The 23,876-nt window shown below is 42.9% G+C and overlaps 1 protein-coding gene across 1 annotated transcript in view; it reads left to right on the forward strand.

The window, feature by feature from the left end:
• Window positions 1-5,332: 5,332 nt before the first annotated feature.
• FBLN2 (fibulin 2) overlaps window positions 5,333-23,876 on the forward strand; it is a 203,241-nt gene continuing 184,697 nt past the window's right edge. Inside the window, exon 1 of the mRNA XM_027837260.1 lies at window positions 5,333-6,113. The gene's annotated coding sequence lies outside the window, so the exon portion shown is untranslated. The remainder of the gene's footprint in view (window positions 6,114-23,876) is intronic.

A 23,876-nucleotide genomic window follows, 5' to 3' on the forward strand; every position in this document is an offset into this window, starting at 1 on the left:
TATCAACAATCATTTCCACAAGCGTTTGAGTTGTAAATTTTTCTCTCCCTCCCTCCCCGCTCCCTCCCCAAGATGGCGTGCAATATGATGTAGTAAGATTATTAAAAAAAAACATTTTGATGACTGCATTTTCAATATAATGGGTTTCCTCTGTGATCCTACGTATGCTATTCTATGCTTTTAAAAATATTATTTGGAGAAAGGGTCCTAATGCTTCACCAGACTGCCAAAGAAAGCCATGACATAAAAAAGGTTAAAAATTCCTGGACCAAAAGATTTTTAAGGTCCTTTCTAGCTCAAACATTTTATAAATATGGGAATATAGACTCAACAAAATGGGCAAACAACTGCTAGGGGGACGATGGCTGTGGGGGGAGGCTGATGGATTTTTTTTTAAGCACTGAGAAATGCAGGTTCAGTTAAGAATGGAAAAATCAGCACCATTCAGGAATTTACCTGAGTCATCCATCTTCCCCATCTCTGCTTTAGGGGCCTGGGAAGCTGTTTGCTTTGGACTAAATATGCTTCTTGGCTCACTTTGCTATTTTCCTTCATTTTGGTCTGTTCTAAAGTAGAAGATTATCATCTGACTGGTTTCCATCTCTTACAGTTTTACTTTCAGTGTTATCAATATACAGTGGGGAGAGTTCTCCCTGCCGTCTCATTTCTGATAAATCCAAAGGCTTAGGAAGGGGAATCTTTACAGCCTAGAAGGGAGGAGGGGACACCATTCATTGCTATGTTTCATCTTGAGGCTGGGGAGATCAAGATATCCTCTCGCAGGTATAGCCCAGGAGTCCACAAAGCACAGCTTAATCCTTGCCAAATGATTATTTTCTCCCAATGGATTCACAGTCTTAGGGTTGGAAACGACCTTGGATGTCATTTAGTTCAATCTATACTCTGATCCCTTAGCATTCTCTACAAAAAGTCATCCTTGTAAGAATGTGGGACTTTGTGGCACTAACACCTGGATTTAAATGCTGCCTCTGATACTTATTAGCTATGTAATGATGGGGGCAGGAATCATTGGGAAAATCCAGAAAGGAGAGGTAGAAGCTGCAGAAAAGCAAACTTCAGGAGAAAAAATAACTCCCTAAGCATTAGACCTCTCCAAAAGTGGAATGCACTCTCTCCAGAAATAGCAGCTTCTCCCTGATTGGAGGGCTTCAAGCAGAGGCTAACCCCTTGTTATAGATGATGTGGGTTGGAGTAGATGGCCCCTTAAGGTATTTACAATCTGTCATTCTGGGCTGTACCCCACATTTCTGGATAGAAGAGAATCATGGGTTAGTAGAGGTGTACATAAGAAGACTTCGAGATTCTCTTATCCACCCCAAGATTTCAAAGATGAGGAGACTGGACCCAAATAGATTAACTGACTTGCCCAAAGTTATCCAAAGACTAAGAAATAGAGCCAGGCTAAGACATCAAGTCTCCTGCTTCTCAAAATAGTCCTCTTTCCCATCCATCAGGGCTACCTCCAGCACATAAAGCCCATTGGACGGACAATCACCTAGGTATATATAAGCTCTTCCCACAAAGTGACACAGACTTGGCCTTTGCTTTTGAAACATGACTTGATACCTGAACTATGGGAGGAACCTAGTTACTGATTCCATCCTTAGGAAATAAATGCCTCCCCCTACTCCACGTCTTTCCAATGGCCTTTGAATGGAGTTAGACATTCCTTCCTCCAAGGTCCAAGCTCTGGCAGGGGGAATCATTATGGTATAATAGAAATAACACTGATATAGGAGTCAGACAATCACAGGACCTTAGAAACAGAACTGGAACAGTGCTGGTCCAACTCTTTCATTTTACTCATGAGGAAACAGAGGCCAGGAGAGGATGTGACATGTCTGAGGTCATAAAGGTAGTAAGTAATGGAGCTGGGATCTGAATCTAGTTCTCAGGCTCTAAGTCTAGTGTGCCCTTAGATTTTCATCTCTGACACTTAGGAGTTGGGTAACGTTCAGCAAGTCATTTACCTTTGTTTCGTAGTTTCCTCATTTGTAAAATGAGGGGGTAGGAACCAGCTTTTTCTCCCCTAAGTTTCCTTCGAGGTCTAGGTGCTATATTTTGTAAAGATTCTTCTTTCAAGAGTGCCGAGTTCTCAAGAGGAGACCTGAGCACCCTTTTTTTTTTTAATTTTAAAAAGCAGAACCACTAGACCTGAAGACTAGAGATAGTGAAATATCATGGACCAGGAATCAGGAGAAACCTGGATTTTACTCTTGTCTCTGTGATGAGTAGCTATGTGGCTGTAGGCAAGTCATCTCATGTTTCCGAGCCATTTTTCTTATCTATAAAATGAAAGTGGAAAGTGTTGGATTAGACAGACTCTAAGTTTTCTTTCTGTTGGAAATTCAGTGATTCTAAAGCATCCTTGCTTCCTAATTTTGTGCTATCAGCCACAAGGGCACAGATGAAAACTGCCTGGGACTCTCAGTGCTAAGGCCCAGAGGGGCTACTTCCTCCTTTCTGATCCAGGTAGGAGCTGCAGGGCAGGAATATTTCTACAAGTGGACCATGGGAACCATTGCTTTTATTCTCTACTAACTGGACCTTGGCCCGGTCTATATATGCCAAAGCCTATCACTTCCTGGATGTGGCCTTCACTTAGTTCTGGCTTAGCACAGGCACTTCTGAGCAAAAGGGACTAGGAAACAGGTGCTTTAGAGCTGGAAAGGAGGTCTTCAATCCGTTCATTCATTCATTTAATAGAACTCAATCAACAAGCATTTAGTAAGTACCTACTAGGCACCGAGTGGGCAGCTAGGTGGATAGAGTGTCAGCCTGGAGTCAAGAAGACTCATCTTTCTGAGTTCAAATCCAGCCTCAGACATTTACTAGCTGTGTGACCCTGGGCCAGTCATTTAACCCAGTTTGCCTCAGTTTCCTCATCTGTAAAATGAGCTGGAGAAGGAAATGGCAAACCACTCCAGCATCTTTGTCAGAAAAACCCCAAATGGGGTGGCAAACATGACTGAACAACAGCATCCACTAAATATTGTGCTAAGTGCTGGGGACACAAAGACAGAAATGAAACTTTTCAGTCCTTAGTAAGCTTACATGTAGGAGGATACTGCATGTACTTACTTACAAATGGAGGAGGAAACTACATGTAGTTACTTACAAAGCTGCATGGCAACCTCTGAGAAGACATGGTTCCAGGGAAGCCTGTTGTAGGAGGTGGTACTCGAACTGAATCTTGAAGGAAACCAAGGATTCCAAGAGGTAGGGTAGAGGGAGGAGAGTGCGCCAGGTGTGGGTCATTGCTCGAGCCCAGGCATAGAGGTGGGAGACGGAACATTTTACAAATGGTATAACTGAGGCCCGGAGAGATGAATGACTTGACTCATGTGACCATGTCTTCCTGGGGAGAAGAGAAAACTGAGTCTACAGTCTCTGAGTTCCCTTTCAGTACTAAAATGCTCTAACAATGATGATAACAATCAGTAACTTTGAAGGGCTTGCAAGGTTTGCAAAGAGCTTTGCACACGTGATCTAAGCTGAGTCTTCTGAGAACACTGTGAGGTCATAGGGTCATAGGTTTAGAGCCTGAAGGGACCTCAGAGGTCATCTGGTCTAACCCATCACTTTACAAATGGGGATGCTGAGTCTCAGAGAGATTAAATTAATGAATCTAGGTCGCACAGGTAACAAGTGCCAGAACTGGAATTTGAACTAGGGTTGAAATCTGAAACAAGGGCCTGTAACTTCAATTTGGGCATCTTTTTCACTGCCCCACACTGTAGGTAGACCCCGAGGTAGCGTAATACTTCAGTACTTGCAGCTAACACAATGAAGGTGTTGTTGCCTCTCTCCCCCTATTTTACAGAATAAGGAAACTGAGGCTTCAGAAGGCAGAAAGGGACTTATTCCTGGTTATACAATAAGGCAGGAAAAAAAGAGGAGCTAGATCTATGATTTTACTGGTCAAGAGAACCACTCCTACCCACGTAGGCTGGCACCTTCTCTGCAGTTTATAGACTTAGAAAATTGCCTAGAGTACTAAAGGTTAAATGACTTGCCTAGGATCATACTTGTGATACATGGAGGATATATGGAGGAGGCAGGACTTGAACTCAGATCCTCCTGGCCAGCTGCTTGTTCTCTGATTTAAAGTCAGACGCCTGTTAGTTACACTTACTACCTATTTGATTTTGTGCAAGTCACAACTTCCCTGGATTACAGTGTCCTCATCTGTAAAATGACTAAATGATGTCTAAAGTCACCTATTTCTCAGTCTATGCTCCTAAATATCAGGGGCAGTACTCAAACCCACATTTTCCAGCCTCCGAGCTCAGAGTGCTCTCCACCATTCTCCCCTCCATCACACTCGGTTAGTGATGAGGCATCATATTGTGCAAAGTGAGGCTTATTTTGAAGTCCTCCTATTTCCTAAAGGTTTAAATCTCCAGCAAACTAGAAGGCTTTGTATGCCAAGAAATCAGATTCCTAAAGCTCATGCTCTTCCACCTCTCCCTTTCTTTGGTCCCTTAAAAAAAAAGTTCTTGTGAATGGTGCCTTCCTCCTCATCACCACCTTCTCCCCCCAACCACAGACTAGGAAAGGAGTTGTAGAAAGGAAATCCTGGCATGGAAAGGGCTCTAGAGTTGAGGTTCTCTGAATGAAATTCCAGGCCTCTGTGGGGTGTGATCATTCACAGGACACAACTTTTCTCTTTCCCATATCATACTACCCTAGAGTCAGCTTTCCTTTAAGGAATGTTTACCTTAGCTGGAAGGTAATTGGACTCTCTATTTTCTGTGCTGTTTGTTTTGAAGGACAAGGTGGGCCTCAAGAGATAGGAAAGAGAGGAAGGGAAAACAGCTGACAAGGGATCCGGGGAGGGAAAGGGAAGCCGTGTTCTGACATTTAAGGGACTCCTTTTGTTGTTGTTGAATCGTTTTTTCAGCTGTGTCTCATTCTCTGTGACCCCATTTTGGGGTTTTCTGGGCAGAGATACTAGAGTGGTTTGCCATTTCCTTCTCCAGCTCATTTTACAGATGAGGAAACTGAGGCAAACAGAGTTTTGTGACTTGCCCAGGGTCCCAAAGCTAGTAAGTTTCTGAGGCCAGATTTGAACTGAGGTTTTCCTGACTCTATCCACTGTGCCACCTAGGGTCTCCTAGCTAAGGTAAATTTTCTTATAGCTCATCCATATGGCCCAGGCTTGACACGTCTCCCGTCGCAGGGAGCACATTGTTTCACAAGGTGGGAGGTGGGAGTTTTATACATTCCTCATCCCTCCTGAAGACACAGGACCCTGCTTGCTCAGTCCCCCCCCCCCCCCCCCCCCCCCCCGCCGCAGTCACCAGCCTCTTCACACCAGCTCATTTTTCATCACCAGAGAAACTAGAGCTTCGAGCCAGGAGCCTGCTGGCACCACAAAGGACTTGTGCCTGGGTGACCAGGCACCTGACCTCTTCCCAGACCCGGGTTAAACAGGTAGGGGAGTGTCACTGGTGGGCTAGCAGGGGGTGAGTTGGCCTACTCCAGCCCAGTTCACAGAGATTTGGAAGGAGGCGAGTCACGGGTGCCCATGGCCTCATCCTCTTTGGCCTCTAAGTGATTTTCTCTTCGTGGTTCACGGTCAGACTTTTGTTCTTCTTGGCTTGACGTTCCTGCTTAATTCAGACCAGGATGGAGCGCAGTATTTTTACACAAATTGAACAACTCCGGGGAAGGACAGACAGTGCCCTGGAAGGAGCCTAGCTCTTTAAGTGAAGGGCTCTCAGACAGAAATGATTGTCCAGTCTGCTGGGAGATGTCTCCCTTTGTGCCATCTCTTTTTCTTTTCCTGCTGAAGTGAGGGGGGGGCATCAGGGTGACTGGGTCAAGAGAAGGGTCTTCCAGTGGATTCCCTCCTATCTTGGGGAGAAAGCGGTGGAAGGCAAACGAAAGATTTCTACGCCTTGAGAGACATCCATTTGAGGGGTAAGGGGGATGATCAAGCCTGAGGTGAAGGCAAGGAAGGTGAATGCAGTCTCGGACCCTGACTCTGTCCTGTGCGATACTTCTTGTCTCTCACTTCTTCAAACTCAGAACCTAAGTCCCGCCGATAGGGAGGGCGCGCCAGTGCAGCTGCCCCGGTCGGGGCGGAGGTAAGGGGTGGGGGACGACTTGGCACCGAAAGGTCTCGGAGGGGGGCCCCCAGACCTCCCCGCCAAGCCGGCGGGTTAGCCGGATGGGGGAGGGGACGCCCCAAGGGGCGAGGTGACTGCCTGGCCCCAGAGCAGGGGGAGGGGGCGGCGTAAGGAGCGCTGGGGGTGGGGGAGCAGGGTAGGCCAGCCAGTCGGCGGCAGTGTGAAAAACTTTTTTGCTCTTGGTCCCTCCCCCTCTGCCCGGTTCCCTGAGCGCCCCCTCCCCTCCCTTCCCTTTCCTTCTCTTCCCCTCCCTTCTCCTCTGCTCAGCCTCACACGCCGGGCCGGGACCGCGCTAGCAGCGAGCAGTCCATCACAGTCCAGCCAAGCTGAGCCCGGCTCCCAGCCCCCGGCCCCACCGGCCAGCCGGCCCGGCTGGATGCACTGACCCGCGGACCGGAGTGAAATTAGGGTGCGTGGTGAGTACGAAGCGCCTTGCGCTCTGCAGCTGGAGACCCTCTGGAGGCGCCCTCTCCTCCCGAAGTTCGCCCTGCCACCTCCATGCCGGCTCTCTCCCGAGTCGTGGAAGGCTGAGGCAAGCACTCCCTCCCGACGGTTTGGGAAAGGGACTCCGGGACACCCCCACTCTAGCTTTCCCTGCTTCGACCGTTCTAGATTCGGGCTTCTCCTCTCCATTGCGCCCAGCTCGTCCCGCTGCACCAGCCCCAGGTGCCAGCCCTTCGTCCTGTTCCTCTGCCTCCTTCCTGGGCCGTCGACTCTGAGCCCGGACGCCTGCCTGGCAGGGGGACCCCGGGCGCTGCTTCGCTACGCCAAAGTTCGTGAGTTCTGGCCACCAGCGAAGAGAGTTTATTTATTTTAAATCTACTCATTTGTTTTTCACAAGAGAGTGGCAGGATGTCCATCACTCACATAGACGCACAGACAGACAGACACGGACAGACGCACACCCCCTTTTCTCTCTAGATGCTGCTCCCAAATGTTGCTTTTATGGAAAGCAATGTTCTGGGTGGGGACGGCCCCCAGAGCCAACCGCTTGTGGGTTCGTGGGTGTTTGTGGCTCAGGGCCCACTGAGAGCTGGATGTGGTTGGGAATTTCTCTTGGCAGAGGGGCTCGGTTTTATTACAACCGCTCTCCAAGCTGTCCTGGCTTCTTTGCCTGGGGTGTGAGCTTTATTCTAGTTAAGAAAAAGAATTAGAGGGTGGGGGTGGAGTAATAGGGAGGGGTGCAGAGCTGGAGGGGGGAAGGAGATAATTGCCTGAGAGCGAAACCTATTGTACTGAGGGTACCCAGTTCTAGTGCCTTTTCTCATAGATTAACTCAATCTGAACTCTGATTTCTTTGCTTACTTCTCTTCCCCATCCCACTTTCCATTCTTCCTTCTCTTCCCTTTTCCTTCCATTTTTAACCTTCACTTTCCTTTTTCTCTTCCTCAACTCTCTTCTTTTCCTCTTCCCCCTTTTTGTTCTCCTCCCTATCCATATCCAGTCTCTCTCCACCCTCTTGCTCTCTCTAGCCTCTGACCTTTCTCTCTGCCTTCCTCCCTGATCCCCCGTTGGCAGTTAGGGGCTGGTAAAAAATGAAAGACAGATTGGGCTCCAGTTAAAATAGATTGTGCTACTTGATTCAAGGACTCATCTTCTGTTTAGACTGGGTATCTCTTTTGATCTGGAAACCACACAGCCTGAAGAAAGGTAGGAAATGCAACAGGAAATTTCCCCTGGCTAGTGTAATTTCCATTCTTCTCAAACCATCCACAGGCAAGGAGGTGTGGCTATATCCATACATTTAGCGGTAGAGATTTTACAGCTTTGCAGTTATTGTTCCCTTTTCCCATTTTTCTGCCTTAGTTCCTACCTGGAGTTTGATCATGCACATTTCCAACTGATTGTGGTGAAAAATGACCCAATGATCTCTCGATATCATAGGTGGTGGAACCTACAGACCCAGGATTCTGTCTAGTGGAGTATTCTTTCTGTCCTGGGTTAGAGATGGGGAGTTAGCAAGGGGTGGAGTAACTTTAAACAATTGGGAAGCACCTGGAGATTGCCCCACGAATATAGTTCTATAGAGAAGGATGGGTAGGAATAAAGTCAGGTAACAAATGACTTATCTTAAACTCATTGTTTCTGCTGATAAAAGCAGATGGCTGTTTTTTCTTTCTTTTTCTTTTTGCTGGACAGTTCCCTAGTGAAACTGGACTTAGCTTCATCTGGGAGAAAAGGAGCAGGGGAGCAGGTTTAAGCAGAGCATTGTGGGTTTCTTGGGGTGACAAACCACGTTGGAGGCCTGTGGAGGCCCGAACTCTGGGGGCTGGCCACGTGCCACACAAGCTTGTGTTCTGAATGGGATGTATGGGTGGCAACTGCTGAGCTCTGCAGTGGGAGACTAACTGGGGAACTCTGGCTCCAGGCTATCTCACCCTGGAACCGTATTTCCTCTCACACAGTTGAGCTGGTTCAGTGTTTCAAAGAATATATTTTTGTTTGTTTGTTTTGTTTGCCTGATTTGGATTTGAAAAATCTTTGCAATTTTTCAATTCAACAAGTTGAGCACTCACTGAGTTCCCAGCCCCTGTCTTTGGCATTAAAGGGCTTAAGAGAGGAGAGAGAGTTTCTACCCTCAGGATCTCATGGTCTAATTCACATATGTGAAATAGAGAATCATTCAACCGAATTCAGTAAAGGGCTATTGAGCACCTACAAAGGTATTGTGTTACAAACCAGGAGAGTATAAAGTTGAATATGACACAGTGTCTGTAAGCAGGATGAAACTTGCATGGAGAAGATGGTGGTACCAGGTAGAATACAGGAAGTTTCTTAATGGAGGTACAGTCCCAATGCTATGGAGGCTCAAAGGAAAGAGACATTACTTCTGGTTAGAGGAGCATAGAAAATCTCTCTAGAAGAGGTGTCATTTGACCTGGTCTTTGAATAATGACTAGGATCACAGAAACTCAAACTCTCGGTGCTGGAAGGATCCTCATCAGCTGTCAGTCCAACTTATTCATGCTGGCAAAATTCCTCCCCACTCTAGAATTGATAAGTGGTTTTATGGCCTTTGTTTGAAGACTTCCATTGGGGAGGAACTTGATACTTCCTGAAGATTTTGACAGGAGAAACAAAGATAAACTCTTTCTAGCTGTGGTGTAGTGGAAGGAGTGTGAGGTTTCTAGTCTGAGGACCTGGATGCCAGGACCATCTCTGCCACTTACTATGTGATCTTGGGCAAGCCAATGTGCCTCAGTTTCCTTATCTGCAAATGGAGAGGAGTAATAATCTTCACATTTCCTAACTTGAAGAGCTGTGGTGAAGATCAAACATTGTTAGTAAAGGCTGTATATAGTACACATAAAAAGTGCTTATAAAAATCGGCTCCTTTCATCTCCCCAAAGGGAAGCTAGGTGGAATAGTGGAACAGGGTATGGGACAATCCCATCTCAGACACTAATTAGCTGTGTTACCTTGAGCAAATCATTGAATTGATCATAGCTTTAGTTTCCTCATATTGGGTCTAACAATAATAACTGATTCCCAAGGTTGCCATGAAGATTAAGTAAGATAATATATGTAAAGTACTTTGCAAACTGCAGAGCATTCTTTTTAGAGGTGAATTATAATTATTACTAAGAACGAAGCACTAGTCTATTGTTACATAGTGATGTGTATCTCTAAACCCCATGAAGAAGTGTAGTTATGTGGTAAAGCTATTCTCACCTCAAAGTCAATACTATGACAACCTGATTAATCAACAGGTATTTGGGGGAAGGATCTCTCCTCAGAAAGGGAAGGCCCTCATCTACTGCTTGGTCTTTGGCAAGGCGAGGTATTGGGTAATCAGTCTGATTTCAATGTATGCAATCAGTTTGTGCCCATGGGCCCTGGCACAAATTCATTTGGATGTCAGAGTTTAGGAGTTTGGACAGAGGTATTGTTGTTCAGTGGTGTATAACTCTTCATGACTTTGTGGACCAACTGTCTGTGGGGTTTTTCTTGGCAAAGATACTAAAGTGGTTTGCCATTTCTTTTTCCAGTTTTATGCAGGCAGGAATTAAGTGACTTGCCCAGGGTTATACAGCTAATACGTATCTGAGGTCAGATTTGAACTCTGCTCTTCCTGACCTCAGACCCAGTGCTCTATCTACTGTGCCACCTAGTTACCAGGTGTGTAGGGATATAGCAGTTACTGAAGACTGCCACAAGGGGGCATGAGAACAGCCACTCCCATACAATTGAGCAAACATTACTTTGAGGGGAGAAGCCCTAGCTGTCTCTACCTGTCTGCCCACCAAGTCTAAAGTGTCCTTCAGGGTAATTGGGTCTGATGATGTGGGGAGGATCTGTCATGTTGGCCTTTTTTCTTGGATTAGTTCTGCTCAGTGATCCTCTGCCCTGGGAATGAATTCAGCCTGCTTTGGGGAGGGTGTCCCATCTTCCTCTCCTTTCTCTTTTTCACTTCAACATACATATTTCCATTCACTCTGGTAAAGGATGGAGAAGCAGTGTGGTTTCTTGTACTGAAAAAATGGGACTTGGCTTCAGAAAATTAAGCCAAATACTAAACATAATGGCATTTCTGAAGCTGGCAGAGGTTTTTTCCCATATGAGTGACCCAAGGGAAAAATCATCTCTCTTTCCCTAGGCAAGATCACATTTATGCTGTCTTGATTAAAAGAGATGACTATTTTTGCACTTTTACTCTATTCTGTCAGATTGTTTTTCTAAAAATATTCTAAATAATTCTGATGTTGGGAGTACGTCCTGGAAGTGTTAAAAAAAAAAAAAGGAGGGGGGTTGGGTCTTGTCCAAAGATTTTCACTGCAGAATTTAAAGATGCAATTGCAAGAAACTGCAAGCAATCTTAATGTCCAATGATAGAGAAATGCTTAAATAAATTGTGGTACATTAAAATAATGGGAGGCTAAATGTAAGTAAGACTAACAAATATGAGAAATACAAAACAATCTGGAAAGACCATTATGAAATAATGCAAAGCAAAAATAGATCAGACTAGAAGAATCAAGTATACACTAACCATGACCATATGAGGAAAAGTAAATGAGTATGAATGGACAAAGAATCCTGAATTTTTTTGAGGGGGGGTGTCTATGGAGTTATGGTCATGTATATGTTGAAATTAATAAGTTTAAGTGCAAATAGTCACAAAGCAACTTTAATTGTTTGTATTGATATGCAAGGTTAAATCCACTTTCCTATTCTATAAGCCAATTAAATGCTTCTCCCCAAAGTTGGTAGCTCTGCAGATACAAATGGCTAAAGGAGCAAAGTTGAAAAAAAAATTCTATGTGTAACATTTACTGAAAAGCTCCCTAGTACTTTTTTTTTTTTTTGGTCTATGACTAAAGGGCAGTCTCTAGCTCACAATTATATTGGAAGCTCCTTAGGGGCAAAAATGAGGTTTAATTATCTTCATATCTCCTCCGGTACCCAAAATAGTCATGTGTATGCAACAATTAATAAATATTTACTGAGGGAATGAGTGGAAACAATAAACTGAGCCATAACTAGGCTGGATGACTGGGGCTTTGTGCCAGGGTGCTGACATTGAAGGAGTGCTGACATCATTGTACTTCTTTGGTAATGGAGAGATAACTGAGCTTAGCATCTAGTTAATAAAAATAATTAGTTAATATGGGAAGCTCACAACTGGCATGTTTCCTCTCCCTGGCTGAACCCAAGTGATCTCTTCCCTAGCCCTGTCCTGCTTCCTGTACCTTCCCTAAGTAGTAATATGTCTTCTTCTGCGGCAGCCTCACTGGGTCCTGCAATTTCTCTTCCCAATGGATTATTTTCCAGGATCTGTCCCCTTTGTCCCTTCCTCCAACTTAATTCAACTGAAAAAGTTGATTTGTGGATATATTTCAATCCCAGGTGTGTGTTATACCCTTGGCTCCACGTCCCAAAATTGCTAGTTCCAGCTCTGGGTAATGAGCCTCAGACTTGAAATCCATGATAATCCTGCTTCATTTAAATAATACATTATTTCTGCTGGAGTGAAAGAGTATGTATGTGAGAGAGAATGGAAGACACCTGACACTGTCAAGGGATTTTGTTTTGTTTTGTTTGTTTGATTTATTTTTAAACTTTCATGGGCACACAGCCTGCCTCTTTCCAAAGGAGGCAGTTGTGTCTGAAGAATAGTGTGAGCAGTGCCTCTACAAGGCATGGTGTGTGCTAGGGAGTTTGTTGTCACATTCAGGGTCAATGATGTTTGATTCTTGGGGTGTGTGCTCTGGGGAAGGAAACATGGATTGTTATGATTTGTATTTTATTGGATGTGGCTTTTGTAGGTTCTCTGGGTGGCAGAGGGAAGAAAGGAAGAGAGGGAGAAATCAATCAACTGATCAATAAACATTTATAAGACCTACTGTGTGCCAGCACCAAGTGCTGGGGATACAAAAGGGGCAAAAGATGGTCGCTACCCTCAAGGAGCTTATGATCTAATAGGGAAAGAAGAAAAGGAGAGAAAGAAAGAGGGACTTGTTTGGTCTCTTTCTTTTTGGTAATTAATTGATTTATTTTTAGTTTTCAACATTCACTTCTGTAAGATTTTGAGTTTTAAATTTTCTCCCCCTCCCACTCCTCTCCCCCCCACCCAAGACAGCATGCAATCTGATATAGGCTCTACTTGTACATTCATATTAAGCATAATTTCCCATTAGTCATGATGTAAAGAACAATTAGAACTAATGGGAGGAACCCCAAGAATGAAGCAATACAACAAAACAACAAAGGATCTGCATTCAGACTCCAGAGGTCTTTCTCTGGATGTGGATAGCAATTTCTGTTGGAGTCTTTTGGAGTTGTCTTAGATTCTTGCATTGCTGAGAAGAGCCAAGTCTATCAAAGTTAGTCATTACACAATGTGGCTGTTACTGTGTACAGTGTTCTCCTGGTTCTGTTCATTTCACTCTGCATCAGTTCATATAAGTCTTTCCAGGTTTTTTTTTAAGTCTACCTGCTCATCATTTCTTATAGACAATAGTATTCCATTACATTCATATACCACAACTTGTTCAGTCATTCCCCAATTGATTGGTATCTCCTCAATTTCCAATTCTTTGCCACCACAAAAAGAACTGCTATAAATAATAAATAAATAAATAGATCTTTCTTGATATGATTATGTTTTCAGATTATCTTCTTTGGCTGTTTATATCCTCAGACTTGCCAGTGCTTGTGGGGGGAACAGTTAATCCATTTAGAGCACTCTAAACTACTTCAGAAGTTATTTTTCTTCCCTTTTTCACAAGTAAATTAAAGAATTCTGTGTAGGAAAGAAACCACAGATTTGCAGAGGGTTGTTTTTTTCCCCTTTAGGCAAATAGACTTCATTAAAATGCAAGGAGAGGGGGGAATTAGTCAAATCACTTCCTGATCTGTTAATCAATTTCTTCTCTGCCCCTCCCTGCCAATGTAATCACCCAAGGTAAGGAGAGGATAACAAAAGTAACAAGGTGTTAATATGATAAAACTAAGTGCAAAAACGTGTCTATGCCCTACTATGCTTTTACAAAGTGTGAAAAAGTTTCCCTGATTGAATTCAAAGAGGAGTTTTTCATTAACTGGATAAAGATTGGCCATGCCCTGGTAGCCATTAAAATAAGAAAAAAAAAAAAAAAAGCAAGTTTGCACATCGTTTCTCAGAAGCAAGGAGTAACCTGCAACCTCAGCTCTGTGGAGCAGCAACGGCTGGAGCATGGGTGGAGGAAACTGCTGTGAGGAGTGGGTGCCAGGATTCCAGGAGTGGGTTATGTGGGCTTCTTGGGTATGTGCTGATAATTGCTGGAGGTAAAGCATCAACTCCCCCCAGACCCCAAGGGTATGATTATTTCCTTTCTCCCCTAAGGGTTCCCACTTGAGAGCCTGAAGCCTTTTCCAGTGGGCACAGGAAAAGTCTGTTTCTTATAACCACAGGCATTAGCTAATCTGTGTGTACTTATTGGGAATGCAATTGGAAAGAGACATGAAAGAGAATGTCTTGGGAAAGGACATGATAGACCTAAAAAAGTGTTTTGCCAGAGTGCTATCTCTGGCTAGAGTTTCAAAGATGGGGGGGGGGCGGGGAATCAAACAATAAGATCATTTGTTGCAACTTTTCAAAGCAGAGAGAATATTTATAATAGGATATCTAGCTAGTCGGTGGGTCAATATTACTTGAGGGGGGAATAAGAGTGACTTAGTGGTCCTGCTTACCACCCCAACACTGTTACATAAACAAGAGAAAGACCTCTGAATTCGAATCGAAGGATATAGAACCTGAAGGAAATTTACAGTTCATCCAGGCCAACCTTTTCATCTTACAGACTAGGAAACTAAAACCCTGAGTTAGAAAGTTAGTGCACTTACTGATTTACTTGCCTCATTATACCAATGAAGAAAGTGCCACCCAGAGGTGGGAAGCAGTAAGTCCTTTCCATAGGGGTGATAAGTAACATATCTGGGATTCACATTGAGGTCCTCTGATGCCTGAGTCTATGTTCATTCCCCTAAAAATTCTCCAAAACTTCTTTCTTTTAACTTTTAAATATTCACATCTTTATGTTTTTATATCACAATCATTTCCATACGTATATCCCCCCAAGTCTTTTTTTCTTTGATACAAAGGAAAACAGACAAGTAATACTGACTGATGAATCAGCTGTGTCTTTGTCCACTACATTCTGGATTTAATACTGGCTGTATTTTCTGAATTCTATTGTTTTTGTGTTGTTTTTATTTATGTGATTATAGTCACTGTGTCTTGGTTCTGCTCACTTAGCTCTGTGTCTCTTGTTCCAAGTTTTCCCATGTTTCTATGGGTTCCTCACAGTTATCTTTTTATGACAATGTACTATTCTGCCATATTGGTATACCACAATTCGTTCTACCATTCACACTTTGCTTCTGAGGAATGGAACTTTTTTCTGAGTCCTAGGAGAAACCATAGAACAGCAGCAGCAGCCATATGCTTGCTGGCTCATCTTTTGATGCAAACCAGAGTAGAAATGGTGGCTCTTTTCTCCATTTGGGAACAGGTTAACTACTGGTAAACATGAAGCTAAGGTTGATTAGGGTGAGATTTTTTCATTTAGGTTCTTCCTGGGTAGTTGTTCACCAGCAAACCACTGGAGAAATCCACTGTGTGGAGAAGGAAATGATGTTCTTTGTGAATTGAGGAATTTCACAAGAAACATTATCCTAGCTCCCAAATTTCCTCTTCACTGGGCATCCAGTGCCTAAATGGCCACTATTAGAGTCTTTTCTTTGAAGGTAAAGCAGCGGGTATCTCTGAAATGGATTTTATTTTATGTTTCAGGACTGTGTCATCTGTTTCATTAGCTACACATCTGTGTTTCCCCAATATATGCAAATTTATATATTTGTACATGTTACAGATATGTACATTATATGTACATTTATGATTATGTATTAATTATATATTTTAAAAATCATTTGTTTTTTTAAAATGTTGAGTTTCAAATTCTCTCCCTCCAACCCCTCCTTGAGAAGGCAAACAATTTGACATAGATTAATACATGTGAAGTCATGTAAAACATATTTCCATATTAGCCATGTTGCAAAAGAAAACATAGATCAAAAAGAAAAAAAACAGAAAAATAAAGTTTTAAAAAAGCATATTTTGATTTGTATTCAGACTCTATCAATTCCTTCTCTGAACATGGATAGTGTTTTTTATCACAAATCCTTTAGCATTGTCTTGGATCATTACATTGCTGAGAATTGCTGAGTCATTCACAGTTGATCATCATACAGTATTGTTGTTACTGCATACAATACTCTCCTGGTTTTGCTCACTTTGCTTTGTATCAGTTCATGTACATCTTCCCAGGTTTTTCTGAAACCATCTTTTTATAGTACAATAGTATTCCATTGCAATCACATACTACAACTTGTTCAGCCATTTCCCAATTGATGGGCATCCCCCTCAATTTCCAATTCTTTGAAAAAAAAGAAAAAAAAGAGTTGCTATAAATATTTTTAGTACATAGAGGTCCATTTCCTTTTTTTCTGATCTCTTTGGGATACAGAACTAGTAGTGGTGCTGCTGGGTCAAAGGATATGCACAGTTTTATAGCCCTTTTGATATAGTTCCAAATCCAGAATGGTTAGATCAGTTCACAACTTAATCAGTAGTGCTGAAATGGATTTTAAAATGGACATTTCTTGGCCTTCCACTGAAGTCCTTCAATGATATCTAGTAATAATAATAACTAATATTTATATAGTGGTTACTATGTTCCAGGTACTATGTTAAGAAATTTATAATATTATCTCATTTTATATTCAGAATTATAGGTAGGAGCTATTATTATCCCTGCTTTACGGAAGAGGAAACTGAGGCAAACAGAGATTAAGTTACTTACCCAAGATTGCACAGCTAGTAAATGCCTAAGGTCAGATTTGAATTCAGGTCTTCCTTACTCCAGGCCTGGCATTCTGTTCACTGTGCCACTTAGCTGCTCAATCCATGCCTCATCATGAAGTGGAGGTGAGCTCAGGTTCTCAAAAGTTATAAGGAAAGGCAGTACAGTTTAGTGGTTAGAGGGCTGGATTTGGAGTTGGGAAGAATTGAGTTAAAATCCTCCTTTAGGGACTTACCAGCTGTTTGACCCTGGAAAAGTAATTTAGGTTCTCTGAGCTTCTGTTTCCTCATCTGTAAAATGAAGGTGTTTGACTCAATGACCTCTAGGGTTCCTTTCAGGGTTAAATCTATAATCCCATAATCCCATAATAGAGCAAAACCTACAGCAGGTCCTTCCCAATGGGAAAGGCTTTGAGCATGGGCCCAGGTGTTGGTATTTTTGTCCAAATAATGCTTCATCAAGCTCAGAAGAGTTTCTCACCAATTCTCAAAGGCCATCTATCTTCTCCATTATAGGAGCTGTGATCTGGCTCCCTACACCAATGGAACTCAGCCATTATTGAAATGTTTCCTGAGAGAAAGCATCCATAAACACCATTAACATATATTATTGATGGAGAGGCATATTTCATAAAGAGACTTTAGAAGTAGAAAGGGCCTCAGATGCTTTCTAGTACAACTCTTCCCCCCCCCCCAGGCAATTGGGGTTAAGTGACTTACCCAGGGTCACACAGCTAGTGTCAAGTGTTTGGTCTGAGGCCTGATTTGAACTCAGATCCTCCTGACTTCAGGGCTGGTGCTCTATTCATTGTGCCACCTAGCTGCCCCTCTAGTACAACTCTTTCATTTTATAGATGAGGAAACTGAGGTCTAGGGAAGCTGTGATTGCCTCACAATTAGTGAGGGAGTGAGGATTCAAACCCAGGGCCTCTGTACTCTTTGTGACCCCATTTGGGTTTTTTTTGGCAAAGATACTGGAGTGGCTTGCCATTCTCTTTTCCAGTTCATTTTACAGGTAAGGAAACTGAGTCAAATGGGGTTGAGTGGCTTACCCAGAGTCACACAGCCAGTAAGTGGGGCAGGATTTGAACTTGGGTCTTCCTGACTCCAGGCCAGGTGCTTTATCCACCGTGCCACCTAGCTGTCACACAATCTATAGACCGACCCATATTAGTCTATTTCCTGTTCCTCATACCCATTCTCTCTGCCTTTGCACAGGCTGTAGCCCAGTACCATATCCGGGACCATCTCCAGTTGTCCCGATCTGTACCTCGCTACTGGACCCAGATGGCTCAGAAGGAGAGAGTGAGGCTGGTGACTTTGCATAGCCCTCCCTCACTTATATCTAATTCACAAGCGAGTCATGGCATCACCTTCCTGATGCCGTGGTCCTCTTCGAGAACGAAGGACAAACAACAAGAGGCCAGCACCATGGTGCTTTCTTCCCTCATCTCTTCCTCTTGGTAGAGGTTTCCTCCTAGTTTCCTCCACCATTTGGTTTAAGCATTACCTTCTGCAGGAGGCTTTTGTTGGGTTCACCTCCAGTTGCTAACATCTTCCCCTCTAAGGTTATCTCACATCAACCTTCTATATATGTACACATTGTCTGTTCCGGGAGAATATAAGCTTCTAGAGGGCAGGGGGTATTTTGTCTTTTGTCTTTGTATCCCTAGCACTTACTAAAGTGCCAGTACGTAGTAGGTACTTAAAAATACTTGTTGATTGGTTGATCCAAGCACTGATTCTTAATTATGTTTAGTAAAGAGTATTTAAGGGAGAGAAAAGGAAGGACCATCATGAATAAACAATCACTCTGCAGCCAAGGTCAGTTGAGGCCATCCTCCAATTTGTTCAGGACTTTTATTCTTGGGTTTAGGTCAGGAAATGGGAAGTCCAGAGTCCTAACTCCTGATTCAGGGACATCAGGAGACAGTATAAACTTAAGTGCAAATGAAATCATCTTTGGCAAATGGTGATGTGATTTTCTCCCAACCAGAAGTTCCAAAAGAGACAGAAGCACTAGAGTCTTTAAGATCTTCAGAGGGGGAAGTGCCAGTGATGAGCAAATAATGTGTATCACCACCAGTGGTACAAGGGGAAAACAATGGCCTCGGAGTCAAAAGCCCTGAGTTCGAATTCTAGCTTCTCAGCTTCTCGGCTGGATAGCCCTGAATGAGTGAATGAATCACTATGTTTAAGTAACTCCGAACCACAGTTTGCTCATTAGTAAAATAGGGATAATCATGCTTTTATCACCTTAATGTGAGAGACAATATGATGTGATGAATGAATAGAAAGCAAAGACCTGGGTTCAAATCCTGCCAATTACATTTTAATCTGGTTTGGTCTAGAGTGCTGGACTTGAAGTCAGGATGCCCTGAGGTACTATTTATATGACCCTGGGCAAGTCACTTAACCTGTCTGCCTCAGTTTTATCATCTGTAAAATACTGTATTAATGCCACCTAACCTCCTAGGGTAGTTATGAAGATCAAATGAAATAATTTATGTAACTTGCTTAATAAAGTTTAAGGTGTTATATTTTATTATGTTAAAGTAGCTATTTTTCAAACAAATGCTGGCTACAGGTTTATTGAGTACACTGTAAGATCAGATGATGCAGACATTATTTCCTGGTGGGGATTGGGGTAGGTAGAATCAGTGAAGGCTTCATGGGGGAGCTTAGTAAATTTTCAAAGTATATTTGGTGATTCCTATTCAGCTGTAGGTGACACTAGATGATTTCTGAGGTTTCTTCTAACTTGGAGATCTGATGACCGTATTGAACATTTCCATAGAGCTTTCAGGTTTATATACATTATACATTACCCTACTTGATCCCTACAACACTCCTGTGGAGTGGGTACTCCAGGTATTATTATCCCCATTTTATAGATGAGGAAACTGAGGCTGAAGTGTCAGAAGCAATATTCAGACTTAGTGCTCTGCTGCTTCTAGTCCAGGGATCGTTCCGCTACACCACACTAAACTTAAGAAAAACCTTCATCCTTGACAACTATCATCCCACATCTCTCCTCCCTTTTGTGGCTAAACTCCTTGAGAAGGTGGTCTACAATAGATGCCTTCACTTTCTTCCCTCTCACTCTCTTCTTAACTCTTCACAGTCTGGCATCCAGCCTCATCATTCAATGGAAACTGCTCTCTCCAAAGTTACTAACAATCTTTTTAATTGCCAAATCCAATGGTCTTTTCTCAATCTTCATTCTCCTTGACCTCTCTGCAGCCTTTAACACTGTTGATCACCCTCTCTTCCTTGATATTCTGTTCTCTCTAGGTTTTCATGACACTGGTCTCTCCTCCTATCTGACCACTCCTCAGTATCCCTTCTGGATCTTCCATTTTCTCTTCTTTCTCTATACTATTTCATTTGGTGATCTCATCAGCTCTCGTGGTTGCAATTATAAGCTCTATGTTGATGATTCTCACATTTACTTGTCTAGTGCTGATCTCTCTGCTAACCTCTAGTCTTGAATATCCAAGTACCTATTGGACAGCTCAAATTGAATGTACCAGAGATATCTTAAGTCCAAAACAGAATTCATGATTTCTCTTCATCTAAACCCTCCCCTCTTCCTAATGTCCTTATTACTGTTGGGGGTACTACCATCCTCCCAGTTCATCCAGGATTGTAATCTAAGTGTCAACCTTGACTACTCATTCTCTCTTATATCTCCCCACCCCCCTATCCAATCCATTGCCAAGGCTAGTTGCTTTTACTTTCATAACATCTGTTGTATATGCCTCCCTCTCTCCTCCAACATTGCCTATTATCTTGGTTCAGCCCCTCATCACATCAGGTCTGAACTATTACAATATCCTTCTAGTTGCTGTCCCCGACACAAGTCCCTGTCCACTCGTCCATCCCCTATTTAGCTGCCAAAGTGATCTTCCTAAAACACAGGTCTGACTACATCACCCCAATGCTCAATAAACTCCGAGGTCTCTTTATCATCTACAAAATCAAATATTCATTGGCATTTAAAGCCATTCATAGACTGGCCCCACTTCTCTTTTCTGTCTTCTTGCACCTTCCCCTTATCGATGACGGCCTGAAGCAGGATGAGAGGCAATGTCAAGGGAGAGAGGAGGTTTATAAAGGAGATGTCAAGAGAGTAAAATCAACAAGTCTTCATTCTAGTGACCCTGGCCTCCTTGTTGTTCCTCGTATAAGATCCTCCATCTCCTGACTCTGGCCATTTTCACTGGCTGTCCCCCATGTGTGGACTTCTCTCCCTCCTCATCTCTGCCTCTTGGTTTCCTTCTCATCCTAGCTAAAATCCCAATTTCTCAGAGGAAGTAAGAGGATCACCCTTATTTCTGATGCCTTGCCCCTGTGGATTATTTCCAGTTTATCCCATACATAGCTTGTTTGTACATAGTTGTCAAATATTGTCTCCTCCATTAGTGAGGGCCTTGAGGGCAGGGACTGTTTTTTCGTGTTTCTTTGTATCCCTAGGGCTTAGCAAAGTGCCTGGCAAGTAGTAGGTGCTTAATAAATATCTATTGAGTGACTGATTATTATTATTAGGCATTTGAATTCTTTCAGAAGCAATAATAAGATAGTGGGAAGGAAGTAAAATGAAAATCAGAAAAATAAGATGACCAAACACGGACAGAGATGAACTTCTTACTACCAGATGTATCATATGAAGCACACAGCTTTTCCTACCAATCCTAAACTTAGGCCCTCCAAGGCATGTAACATTGGTTACTTAGGAATTGGGTTGTTGTTCATTGTTACTGTGTTTAAGCAAAAGAAAGAAGGAGACTGAGGATGATTATCCTGGAACAGAGAAGAGTTAGGGGAGACATGATCGCTGTCTCCAAATATCTGAAGAATTCTCACTTGATTTTCTAAGAAGGATTAGGCTTGTTCTGCTTGACCCCAGAGGGCAGAACAAGTACCAATGGGTGGAAATTATAGAGAGGCAGATTTCAGCTCAGTAAAAGAAAGAACTTTCTTAGCAATGGAGCTGTTCCATGACAGAACCGGTTGCTTCAAAAGAGAGTGAGTTCCAGGTCACCGGAAGTGGTCAAGCAGAGGGTAGATGGCCACTTGTGGGTGTTGTAACCCCCACTGAGTTACATGCCTCACGTAGGGATGGCTTGTTCATCGACTAAGTCCCTTCCCAGTAGAAGATTCCTGGATTTGCTACAGTATGACCATTTCAACTTCAGGGTAGAACTGTACTCTTTCCTTTCTGGATTTGTGTGAATACCAAATGCAGAGTGTGACTGGCCATTCAAGCAGCTGCCTGACCCAAAAGGAAAGCCACAGAATTTCAAAATCTAAGAGCACATTTGGTTATTTCATCACTTCTTGAGCATTACTTTGAATAATTTTAAATAAATTCTAAAAACCAAAAGTTACTTACTTTCATATAGGGAGTAGAATGAGGCCTTCATAAGCTCAAGAGTGAATTCATTATATCAGAGGAACATAGGATTTTCCTGTTTCGATTACAGTATACCAGTCATGAACTATTGTGGTAAATAAATTGCAGTTCATAGATTTGGGTGAAGATCCGATAGAGGACCTTTCTGTTTTCATAAGCCGTGGCAGAGAAAGATCGATTGACTGACAGTGTTCCTCTGTCAGCCACACTAGCTTTGAATACAAACAACTTCCTACCTATTTTTGGGCTGGCAGCAGAAAAAATGGAAGGCAATGAGTCTGCCTCTGACTTTGGAGGTGGGCCCTAGGCTTATTAATCAGTCTTTAGCCTGGGGGGATGGAGAAAGGCAACTTTGTATTAGTCAATGGCCATGAAGACTAAGAAAGAATAAAAATTTAAACATGGAGGCTGAGGGTAGACACCAGTGCTCCTCTTATATTGAAATAGAGACTAATATAAAGATAGAATAATATAATAGATAGAATAATATAAAGATAGAATAACTCATGGAGCTGGCAAAGATGGTGCAGTAGGAGAAAGCCCAGCTCACCCCTACAACTATTTTTTTTTTAAATTAGGAAGTACAACAAACTAAGGAGTGATTGGGAAATCCAAAGAGAAACCACAATGATTCGTTATCCAGTCTAGGTCATCAGTGGGAAACAGTCAGAGGCTTATGGACACTGGGAAGGTGGGCCATCCAGGAAGGCCCCATTTGGAGCCTTCTAGCACAAAGACTGACCTGGGGCCTGAGGTTGTGTATCAGGACAAAGAGTACTTGTGGATTCAGTGGGGACTGGGCCTGACATTGTGTATGATGCAGTGAACAGAAATAGGAGAAAGCCAACAGCTTTGTCAATTTGATTGGAGAGGAGGTGAACTGTGGCTAGGTGGGCTGACACCTGGTTGTATACCAGGGCAAGGGGCAGAAACAGAAGTGAGCAGCAGCAGCAGTGTAGCACTTATCCCAGGCCATGAGTTCAGACCACAGACCTAGGCTGAGGCTGATAGTTCAGTGTCCGGGGGCAGGAAGCTCAGAGCAAGGAGGATCCTGAAGTTTTGTCACTGACTCTTCCAGCTAACTAACAGAGGTTGGGGCCAGTAGAGTCTCCTGGAGTTCCAACCTAGAGCAAGCCTGAAGTTTTGTCACCTATACCCAAACTGGGGTGAAGAACTTGCAAAGCTCAAACTACTTGATCAGTGATCAAAGTTTACCCTAGCTCGAACTACTTAAGGTGTTCTGAAAATTTGCAGGTCCCTGGCCTGAACTTCCCCTGAGATCCTTGAAGAATATATCTCAATACTCAGAAAAAGCAGCACTAGGACCTCAGAGAATACAAATCAGGACAAAATGAAGCCCCCAACATTCTTTTCAGACTAGTGTATAGAGCCTAGCCCCCACACAAAGTCTTAATTTGGAATAAGGTTGAAAAAAATGAATAAACACAAAAAGATTAGGGATGCCCAAGACACAAACAAAAGAATAATTACAAAACATCTACAAGCAAAGCCTCAAATCAAAACACAGATTGGCAATGAGATCAATTAGAATTTCTGGAAGAAATAAAGCGTTATCTTTTAAAGAGTTAAAAATGATATTATAATTGAAATGAGTTTTTAGGGGAAAGAGTTAGAAGAAAAAGTAATAGTTTATTACTAGAGGTTGAAAATCTTACCCAAGCAATAACAATAGAAAAGTAAAATGCACCAAATAGAAATTAATGACTCCATGAGACAACAAGAAATATTAAAGTTGAAATCATTCATACCAGGAGAAGGAAAATACAGGACTCCTCTTTCTTCCTCTATGTGATATATGAGTTTTACACACACACACACACAAGCGCGCGCGCGCACACACACACACACACTCACACACACACACACACTCACACACACACGAGAGAGAGGGAGAAAGAGAGAGAGAGAGAGAGAGAGAGAGAGAGAGAGAGAGAGAGAGAGA

The sequence above is a fragment of the Vombatus ursinus genome, unplaced genomic scaffold, assembly GCF_900497805.2.
Source record: "Vombatus ursinus unplaced genomic scaffold, bare-nosed wombat genome assembly UNPS02014820.1, whole genome shotgun sequence".
Classification (NCBI taxonomy): Eukaryota; Metazoa; Chordata; class Mammalia; order Diprotodontia; family Vombatidae; genus Vombatus; species Vombatus ursinus.